At 42.9% G+C, this 11,152-nt stretch overlaps 1 long non-coding RNA gene across 1 annotated transcript; it reads left to right on the plus strand.

The window, feature by feature from the left end:
• The first annotated feature begins 2,240 nt into the window (after nt 1-2,240).
• LOC135296493 (uncharacterized) lies at nt 2,241-5,725 on the plus strand. Its single transcript, XR_010358589.1, has 3 exons — nt 2,241-4,808; nt 5,360-5,501; nt 5,643-5,725. It is a non-coding gene; the product is annotated as an uncharacterized LOC135296493 (long non-coding RNA).
• The last annotated feature ends 5,427 nt before the right edge of the window (nt 5,726-11,152 follow it).

Genomic DNA, 11,152 nt, shown 5'->3' on the forward strand with positions numbered 1-11,152 from the left:
GGCACCTGTTTCCCATTGACAGGCTGCTCTCACTACGCTCTTTAGAAAGTTCTTCTTCACAATGAGTGCTGTCAGTTTTTGATTAAGTAGCCTCCAGTTGGCATTTTAGGAGAGGTGAAAATACTATGGCTTTATGCAGCTACATTTATTTAAAGAAGCAAGTCCTGTTCCTTGTGCCCCAGCTACAAATGGCCAGTAACTTTGAGATGAAGTCAGAAGACACTGAGTATTGACAGTATTAGAAGTGACTCCCTGTGAAATATCCTTCATTTCCTTCCTTCACAGCACTAATCTGAGCCCTGAAAACAGTCCAACATTTTGTGATCTCTGTGATTTTCAGGCTGTCCTTCTCCCACGCTGTGGGAGGACAAGCTGTGCCTGTACAGCCATGGATGCCAGCAGAGCTCCATAAAGCTTTGGTGTCCCACCCCGCCCCACCCCATCCAGCAGAGTGGTACCAAGCAAGGAGGATGCTGCAGGCATCCCTTGTCCAAGTGGGGACATCAGAAGATCTGAACAGAGCAGAGCCTGGAAAGTACTTGGCTGTCCTTGTTGTACACTGTGGCTTCTTTTTGATTCCTCAGGATTAAATTCCCATTCAGATCTAGGAGGGCCTGGCTATAAGGTCATGGATACTACACCTTTCAGAATGCACAGAGCCAGTGGCAAGGCAGCAACTTGAAGTGAATGTTGCTGGCTATGAATATATCCAGCTTTTGGTTTGTTCTCTGTAGGTTTGAAAGTTATGCTATTTTGCTACTGTTACAGATGCTGTCTTTCTGCGTGGTGTGGTAACATGGAAACTACACTATGAATTGTTCTCTCTGTGTTAATACTTAAATATTTTGTTCTCTTCCATCAAGCAAACTGCTCAAAGCAATATTCTTGTTTATTACATTCCTGAAAATCTAAAAAATTTAACAGGCTTGTCCTTTATGTTTACCTACTGAGAACAAACTTACAGTCTGCATTTGCTAAAACAATGTTTTTCAGCTTGTGAGGGCAGAGCAGAGCCTGGAGGTTTTGTGAAACACCTCCCTGTCTGTCAGGGCCCACCTTGAGCTGACACAGCTCTGCAGCCACGAGTTTGTAACCTGTGGTCCTGGAGATGTCCTGGCAGCTTCCTTGGTTTTGCCATAGGGTTTTCTTGCTTGACTAACATATTTCTTGTGCGGGTAGGGAGCTGGCTGGAAGGTGATGTGGAACTGTAAACTGTTCCTGTGGTGACTCTTGTTGGCCATCCTGAGGATTCCTCTTCCTTTGTGATGGATGGAGAAGCTTTCATCCAGGGAAGGAGTTGGGGGGATGAAGGGCTGCAGTTGTGGTGCTGCTATTCACTGTACAAGTCCCTTTCACCAGCTCCCTCAAGCTCCCTTTCCTTCTTTCACACTCACCTTTTTCCTTTCCCTCAGAGCTTTCACTGAGTCTTATGCCAGCAAAGCCTGGTTTAAGTCCATCTTTTAGCCAGTAAAGAAGCTGATGAAAATGTACCCATAAAAAAGCACTCTGGATCTCTGTTGTTGGTCTGTAATGACTCTCACCAGAGTAGCTCAAGATACTGATCATGGCAATTCCCCATGGCTATTGTGATTACTGGCACCGGACAAGGAAGGTAGGAGGCAGAGGGGGTGCTCAGCTCTGCCTCCCCCCATGCCACTGCCAGTGGCAGAGGACAAGGCTCCTGTGAGCACAGTCAGGGCTGTGAGGGTGGGACATGGCTGGCTGGGGTGGGATACACAGCTGCTCCCAGCCCTTGGCAACTTGCACAGGAGAGCGAGCAGGATACCTCCTTATCTAAATAAAATGACAGAGCTGAATAAATGAAGGGCAGATACTGAGTTAAGGAGGCCAGACTGCTCCCAGAGTAGAAGATTTTTTCCAGGGTGAGGAGAGGAAGCAGGCAATGGGAGTGAGAGCTGTGAGGAGGTGAAGAGGATCCTCCACTCTGGCTGGGAAAGGATTTGTGAGAGAGAGAAGAAATGACTCTCAAGAGTGATGATTGGGGAGAAGCAAGCATTAGGTGTGCTTGGGTTTGGGGGATTATGGCAAGGACTTGACTTCCTTTTCTGTAGAGAGGAGCCTGGTTTTGGGATGGGGAGCAGGGGATCCACTGATCCTGTCATCCTCCATCACCATCTGACCCGATCACACTGAGCAGTCAAGAGCCCCATCAAGCTCTCAACAAGCTTTAAGGAAAGTGAAGAAATATTTAGATTTTATTTTTCTCAGTTTTTTTTTTTTTTATTATTCTTGCTTTGTTTGAGATCCTTTCTCAGAAAATGATTCATAAAAACAGTAGTTACATTTTAACTGAACAGTTACTCTGACTGCTGCCTTGTGGCTTGCAAAATTACTCCAGCAGACTAATTTTGGAGTGGGATGTTTTGTCCTTTGACACGATGCTCCCGTACAAGCAGTTCTGTGCAATTGCCTCAGTCCTTTCATCTCATTACAGTAAAATGACGTTGTGTCCCATTAATTCAGCAGGTGCTGGTTGCAGTGCCCAGACACATGCCAAGCATGGAGTCTCCCAGAACATTATTGGCTGACAGAGGCATCTCCCACCCTTTTCAGATATCAAAGTTATTTGTCCTCTGCCCTCAGGGTAAAGTTGGTTTGCAGGAAGTATCGGGAAAGCAATCTAAGCCTTAAAATAGAAAGGCATACACAAGGGAACACCTTTCTTAAGGGTGGAAAGCAACTTCTAATTAAATAGGGGGAGAGCAAGTAGCAGTCTCCTCCTTTAATGCACCAACACATGGACTATGTGCAATATGGGTAACAAAACTCTTGCAGGGACACATTCAAGGTTGACTGATTCCCAATGAAATCCACCTTAAAATTACTGAACCAGTTTTTGGTATATTGTCCCCTTCCCACACAACATGGCAGCTTCTTTCCTGAGTAGCATAGGGAAAGCACAAGCTCTGCTTGGAGGAAGATGATGGAGCTGGAGTCAAACAGTGCCTGTGAGCTCCCACAACTCTCCTGTGTGCAGAGGTGCCTGCGTACATGCAAACTTGTTTCTACCTGATGTGTAAATCAAGTAAATCTATGGGTCATTAAAAATGACAATTTTTACCCAAACAGAAGGTGCAGAAGGTGCAAGATGGGCTCTAGCACAAATACATTGGATAACATTGTTGGAAAAGAGGATTCATAAAAGTTTAAGTCCTTGGTGACACCCACCTTGGAAACAATTCAACAGCCAGTCCTGTTTTTTTCCAGTACCAGTTCATGTTATGTTCTCAGAGCTATGTACGCCCTGGGAGCCTGGGCTTGCTCCTGTTCCAGGAGCTCCAGCATCAAAGAAGTGACTTTTGCCTTTTTCTTTCCACTCCAGGAAGCTCATAGCATTTAGTGCCTTAAATCCCACACACCAGGCTTTCACCTCCAGCAGCTTTCCTGCCTGCCAGTGCTACTACATTTTGTTCCATCCAGCCTGGGACCTTGAGGTGAGAGCAGATTCTCCTCACAGGCAGACTCTTCAGCACCTTGGGAAAGAAACTTTTCAGCTGCACTTAGCATTTCTGATCTCAGTGTTGGCTGCTGCCCAGCCTGCTCAAATGGTTTGCACCATTGCCAGTGGGAAAGCTTTTATATAAGGGAACATAAATAATTTTCAAAAGTGCTTTAACTGTCATAAAGTGTCTTAATGGGTAGCATTTAATCTAAACAGAAAATCCCAAATGCCTACGTCAATTATATGGGTTGTTTTTCTTAAAGTTAGAAGTCAGAATGTTCTTTTTTTATTTACATTTTATTACTTTATGCCAGTATGAGGGAACATTTTCTGTTAAATTTAGGTCATGTTTGTAATCTCTCGACTTTCAGGGTTTTATATGAGATTCAGAACTCCCCTTCCACCCACAGAGTTGAGGCTGCTGGCAGCAATGCCTAATGCTTGCTCAAGCCTGAGAAGCTGCCTGAGGTCCAGGAAATCTAGAGTTAAAGCTGACTTACTTCAGTTACTTTAAAAGCATTTAAACAAGTGGTAGGGGTGCCTGGAGATCTGTAGCTAATCTACTTCTGCATTTCTAGGGTCCTGTCCACAAAGATGAGTATTTCAAGTTTGTAGTAGACAGTGGGTGACCATCACCCCTCATTTAGGCAAGGACAAGGGGCTGGTGGAGCTGATCCTCAGGTAGGGAACATAAGAGGACAGAGACAAGGTGACAGATCAAAAAGTGTTTTCACTAAAGCAGTCTGTTTGTGCTAATACAAGCAGATTATAATTCTGACTGAAAACCAAATCTTTTTGCTTTAGGGAGATGAAAAGCAGTTCCCAGGTTATATGAATAAGACCAGGTCAACAACTTGATTTTTGTGGAAATTCACCATTTGCACAGATAGCTGGGGAGACATACCTTCAAAAGTAGGACCACAAACTGACTCTCCTTCATCTCCCTTTCCAGTTATGGTATCTGCAGGGTAGATAAAATAATCATCAGAGACCATGGTTATCACAGGCATTTGTCACAGGGCTCTCAGTGAGCAGCTCAGCTGAGGTCAGAGATGTGGGTTGTCCATCACCCTGGGGGAACAACCGCTTCCATCTCTGTTTCACTGCTGAAATTTTGACAGACCTTTGGGCAGAGCCCTGCTTCCACTCCAGAAGACAATCTCTCTATTAATTATTTCCTGCAGTGTGTTTAATTGCTATGCTCTGAGAAGGTCCAGCATCTCCTGCTGGGAGAGCTATGGCAGTGGCAGCACTGAGCCATGGAAGGAGTGCCCCAAAGAAGGGCATCTGTCAGAGGGAGTGAGGTCAGAAGAAAGAAGGATGAAAATGCAGCTGTGATTTTATGGTAAGTTAAGGCCACTAACTTGTCTAAGAAAGGAGAATTGATAAGATTGAAATTCCTGCTCAGCTGAACGAGGCACTAAGGAAAACTGATTTTTTCTTTTTTTCTTTTTTTTTTTAACGTCTGGTTTTGCTACATTGTTTAGACATTGTCCAGTTATCACTAGTCCTCTACCGTAGCAAACTTAATATTAGATTGCTTTTATGGACTACATAGATTTTATTAATTTGCTTCAAGCCCCCACCACTCCCTGTGGCTTCCAAACTTGCGCTGGGGCTGAAGCCCAAGGGGTCACCTCTGCCTTAAACTTGGTCACATGGAAACCCAGGTGCTGGAGCAGCCCCACCACCATCACTGCCACAGGCATCCACCATGGGCCTGTGGCAGTCTGGCCACCCTGAGTTTGAGTCTGTCAACAGGGCCCAGTTCCACGGCAACACCAGACACCAGCCCACACCCTACTTGCATTTCTATGCACTTCCCAAGCCTAATGTAAGCAGTTTTCAACCCTGTGGGAGGTTAGAAAATGCTCCAATTTCTGTTTTCCCCTGAAGGAACGAAATCCAGGGTACACAGGAAGCATGTGGCAGAGCAGAGGACTGAAGCCAGCTCTTTCCAGAGCTATTGATGGATGCTGTCAGTAATACTTAAAGGATGAAGAGACTCTTGCTAATAGCAATTGCCCAGCAAAAAGTGGTAAGTAAAAGCAAACATGAGAGAACTGCTTCCCCACTCCACTCCCAGCCACCAGTGAGCCTCTGCTCAAAGATTTCCTGGTATCTCTGTGTTTAATTCCCCCTGGCAGCCCTTTTCCATTTGAATTTCTTTGCTTTTCAGGGAAATGTGAAAGTCTGGTATCCACAAATTTCTGTGGCAATGAGATTTACAGCTTAATTACACCCTGTGTAAAGTGTGTGCCTCCTTTTGACGCAAAAACTCCTACCCACAGCTGTATTTGCTGGGCACTGCTGAGACATCATTCCCGCCGGCAGCGCGTGCACGGAGCAGTTCCAGAGGGCTCGCGGCTCCCACAGCAAAGCTTTGTGCCACCACGGCAGCTTTGCTCTCTTCTGGCACGTGCAGCATGTGCAAAAGCTGCTTTGTGGGACAGCTGCAGGTTCAGCTCAGGCTTCCATCAGCACAGCGAGGTCAGGTCACTTTTCATCTCCAAACTTTCACATGCCAAAGTCCTGCCGCAGATGAGACGGTTGTGATTTTCATGCAGAACAAACCTATGTTAAATTTTAAAAAAACCCAAACAAACTGATTTCTCACTTTCCCCCCAACTGTATATCCCAATGGCTTTATAAAGTGATACCATTTTACATAACCACAGAGTGAGAATCACAAAGCCTCTGAGCTAAATGTTGCTAAATTACAATGTCTATAAAAAACCCAGACTGAGAAAGAAATCACAGGTTGCAGATGGGCCTCCTCCAGGTAGCCCTGAAGTCTCTCTGGTCTGGCTCAGTGGTAGTTTCCTACAGTGATTCACTAGGGCAATGCATTTTTAAGAGTTTTGTTGGGATTTGCAGCATTGCTGAATTTGAAGAGCTCCATCCTCACAATATTAGAGACTGAAGAAGACCAGATTCTCAGTGTTTAGCTACCACAGTTATTCCCTTGCCTGAAAGATCCATGCACAAGGTATTATAATTTTATGTGATGATGTTCTCCTGCTGAAAAAAATGCAGAAAAATGAGGCAGACAAAACATTTTGGACAAGGAAACATATTAAAACGGTAAGACAGGGCAGTTTTAATTCACAGCCAAGTCCTGGTGGCAGCAGGTGAGCTGAGATGTGACAGTAGGTAACTGCAAGCAGCACATGCAAATGCAGGGATGTTTTGCAGGCTGTGACTGAGTGATGCAAAGGAAAGCCCTTTCCTTCCCCCTCTCAAAGGTCGGCAGCACAGCTGCTGGAGCCTCTGTAGGCTGTAAGCTAAGCAGAATCTAATTTTGGTAGCCAGACCATATGGCTTTTGCTATAGCCAAAAAAAGTCTATAGCAGCCTTATGTAAAGCCCAGAGCAGAAGCAGCACACCCAGAGCCAAATATAAAATCAGCTTCAGAAAACACTGTCTTGGCTATCTATTCTTCCCTACATCCATATTTTTACCTTGATACAGATTAATACAACTGAAATTTATTGGGCTTTTTGAAACACCTCTTTTCTCCTTTTTGCAGCACAGCGTTTAAGGATTAAACCCAGAGCAATCTACTACATATAATTTTTAAAAAATCCTGAGATTGATGTATTCATTTTGTCAATGTGCTTGAATTTACACACCAGAAATTCTGTTATTGAAATTTAATTCTGCACATACATAGGACTGGCTCCTATTAATCCTTTTTCTTTGAAAAAAATTACTTTTTTTTAAACTGATAATTTCTAGACATTTTTACTGTCATTGTGGGCAAGAAACATAATAGTCACCTGACAGTCAAAATAAAAAAGAAAAGCAATGATTAGCCTAACAAGTGTAAGAGGACCATTTTTCTGAAAATTTATATTGGGTTTCTTTTATAAAAAAAGCATGCCAAGATCCACCAATTACTTGTTGTCTCAATCTACTCTGCTTTTTATTTCTCCGCTTCTTTTCTCACCACTTGGTGATTCAGGTGCATTAAATTCTATTCAGCAGGTTACCAATTATGAAAATGACATTTATTAAAATCCTGAACTGGGTGACTAATATTAATTTTAGACTCTATTTATTACCTCTTTATGACAACATGATATTGTTCTGCAGGCCTGTTTGTAGTACTCAGATGAGGATAAATGTTCTGTGGGTGGCAATAGTTAGATGTGAATTAGCTTGCCAGCTGTGGCAGATGTGCTGTGCTGCATTCAGTTCAGAGAGGAAAACAATTACCACAAAGGAAAATATGGAAAGCACACGAGGTTGTGCAGCACCTTTAAACAACGATCCTGAAAGCCTTTCAAAGGTTGTGCAGCAATGCTCTTGGAAACTTGAAGTCCTTTGAAAAATGCATACATACCCTGTCACAAGACCCAAGAGTTTTGCTTCTGTGTGATTCTTAGAGGGTTTTCTTGGTCCAAACTTCTCCACCTGGTGCAGCTGCAGCTGTTTCAGTTCCTTCCAGTCCAAAATAGCATCTAAAAAAAAAAGAGAAACAGAAGAGAAAGCAGACAAAATTAATTTAAAAAAATTATATATAAGCACATACACATGTATTTGAGAGATTCCTACAAGATGGTACTAAAGCAGAGCTGCTAGGGGGTCACTGAGAGACATCTTGGTGAAGGGCAAGTAAAATCAGAGAATCATGGAATGGGTCAGGTTGGAAGGAGCCACAGTGGTCATCTGGTCCAACCTCCCCGCTCAAGCAGGGTCATCCCAGAACACGGGGCACAGGATTGTGTCCAGACAGTTCTCTCTCCAGTGAGGGAGACTCCGCAATGTCTCTGAGCAGTATGTTGCAGCACATTCAGTCCCTCACACAGGGAAAAATTCTTCCTCATGTCAGAAAAATTTGCAGAACAAGGTAGGAAGTTTGCTAACTAAAGCAGAAGTCTGCTTCCTGCTATTCCAAAGACACTTTCAATTAGGCAGGATTAAAATATTAGCCAAAAATGACCAGTAAGCATACTACAGTGAGATGCTGAGAATATGCCTGGATGGGTCTTTCCATTTGGAAGAATTGCTTGGGACAGATAGGATCAGTAGTCCCTCTGTTGTGGAAAACCATTTATTGTTCACCATGTTTTACACAGGATCTGAAAAGGGACAGAACATAGAGAACTGTTGTAGCTCATGGGACTGCAACTCTGCAAGAAGCAGACTCTTTAATTAGTCTCTAATGACTAAGTAAAAGAGGTCCTGAAATCATAGCTCTGGAGAGGAGGCATTACTTTTTCCTTCTCTGCTCTCAGTGAGAACCTGCAGTGCAGAAGGACTGGAAAAAGGCCTGCAAGGATGGACTCCTGCCCATGTGAAGATAAGCATGCCCAGGAAGGAGCCTTGGCTGCTCTGCCCGCCGGGGCACGCCTGCTGTGCAAACCGGCCTCCTCCCAGGCACTCCCCGCTCAGACTCGCTTCTCTGGGATAACCACACTCACACAGGGAGACAGGAAACGTACCCAGGGGCTGTGCTCACACAGGCACAGGGTCGGGGATTAGGAATGAATCCCATACTAGCTTCCACAGTTAATGTGAATTAGGAAAAGACTATAAAACCCCACATCCAAGCACAGCAGGATAGGCATTAGCAAACACCAACCATGACCTTCACCACGATGACTAACCAGCTACAACACTGAAATGAGTCTTTCAAACAAAGAAATACAAGCAAAACTCTTTCCTCAACAACTGGCAAGATCGATGCCAAGCTCAATATCCTTAATTTTAACCAGTGAATAGGCATTCAGTTGGAAAGAGTTTGTGATGAGGCAGAGTGCTCTCCTTTCCCTCTTAGATGCTAAGAGAAAATTGCTGTACAATCCCTAGTAGCACTTTCGTTTCCTACTGGCAGGGTAATTTGCTTTTACAGCCCATATGAAATAAATACTCTGATATTCATTTATCAAAACCCAAGATGCTGGACTGGAAAGCCAAGCAGGGGAATTACACACACAACAGGAAAATACAGGCTCCAGAGTGTTTGCTTTACCTCTCAGGGATTTGTTTCAATTTGCACCTGGAGAACCAACCAAAGTCTCCAGAAAAAGCCAAAATCTGATAAACTTGCATTTGGGGGGGAAAAAAAAGTGAGATCCTATTAGAGTTCAACTACACTGGATAACTTACAAATTGAGCAGAGGTAACACACAATGGTGTTAACTGCTTACAAACCCAGATCTTTCTGTAGTCCTCTTACTGCCCTGCATTTACGTCTAAAACCTTAATCTCATTTTAACATAGAAAGCAGCGAGACGGATTTGTTAGGATTAGTCTATGTGAGAAAAAGAGAAATTAAGGTGTTTACTGGCTAAGGAGTTAAGATATTTAGAGAGCTGTTCTGAAACATAGTTTCTAAGGGATGCATTTTTTTCCTAAATCATTATTAGTGGCAGCTGGACTGAAAAACAAAGCTGAAGTTTCTTTCTAATTCAAAGCAATCCTAGACTTCAGCTGAAGCCTTAAAAAAAATGCACACACAGAAAAAGGATTCATTTTCATCTTTTAACAGAAAGGCATTCACTAGAAAGAAAGCAAATGGTGTCCAAAAAGCAACATTTGTTGATATGAGAAGCCACGCCAGCTTCTTGAGTGCAAGCTACAATATGTGCTGACAGCTTAAGCAATGCAGGGTGCAAGATTAGTCATTGCCCTGCTATTCACAGCAGCTCGTTTCTTCACTGGTAATCTGCAGAAAAGCAAAACAAAGTTCCAAACACCAAACTTCAGGTTTTTTAGTTACAGGGAAAGCACTGAGAAATCAGTATGTGGAAGTCTCTCGTGTTTAAGTGCAGCATGGAACTGAACCCTGCAAGGATAACTGCATAATGAACAAAACAAAGTTCAAAGAAGAAAAATATTGAACAGTTCCTTTTCTGGTAGCCTCAGAATTTAGCTTGTAACTTGTTTTTAAGCATTTCAGGATTTGCAGATACATGGCAGACAATGAATTCTGTGCGGCTTCCTGTAAACTTATGACCAGAAAGTAGTCTGGCTGCACTGTACAATGTTTTAGATAAAACCAGAAGTTTTAGGATTAAACTGACAGAATATTTACTGTAAGCTTATACAATTAAGCAGCAAGATTGTCATAAGTGTTGTAACAGGCTTTACTGTATTTATTTATCTGCTCTTAGAACACCTAGGCTTCTCAGGCAGAACTGCAGAATATGCTGGTGCACTTTGGTGGCAGAATGGATGCAAATTTTATTTCTCCATTCTGAGAGGAAGTGTGAAAAGCCTAAACACCTTTGCTGTGGGATGTTACTTTTTGGATTTGGTTTTTTATTTTTGGGTGGGTTTTTTTTTGCATTGATTTATTCCCACTGTCTACCCTTATCATGATTTATTTATATAAAAGTGATCCAGTATTTTGATGACACGGAGATACTTAGCCAAACTTCTGCAGCATGCAGTCAGGAGCAGGCCAAGTAGTCTGGACTTGGAACAAAGGATTTTATAAAAAATGTGGATAATTTTGCTTTTAAATTCACCACGTTTTTTAGAATTTTTTGTTTGTTGTAACATAAAACATCCATGTAAATCACAAGTATGACATTTTAAAGCTGAAGTGACAATTGAGTATGTTCTTTTAAGAAACAGTGTCATTTTATCTGGATTTTAACACACCAGTGGCATTTTATCTGGATTTTAGCACACCAGTGCAAAGCTGGTACCAGTAGTCAAACCTGAAAACAGAAAGCA

This window comes from Passer domesticus, chromosome 3 (genome assembly GCF_036417665.1).
Source record: "Passer domesticus isolate bPasDom1 chromosome 3, bPasDom1.hap1, whole genome shotgun sequence".
In the NCBI taxonomy this organism is placed as follows: Eukaryota; Metazoa; Chordata; class Aves; order Passeriformes; family Passeridae; genus Passer; species Passer domesticus.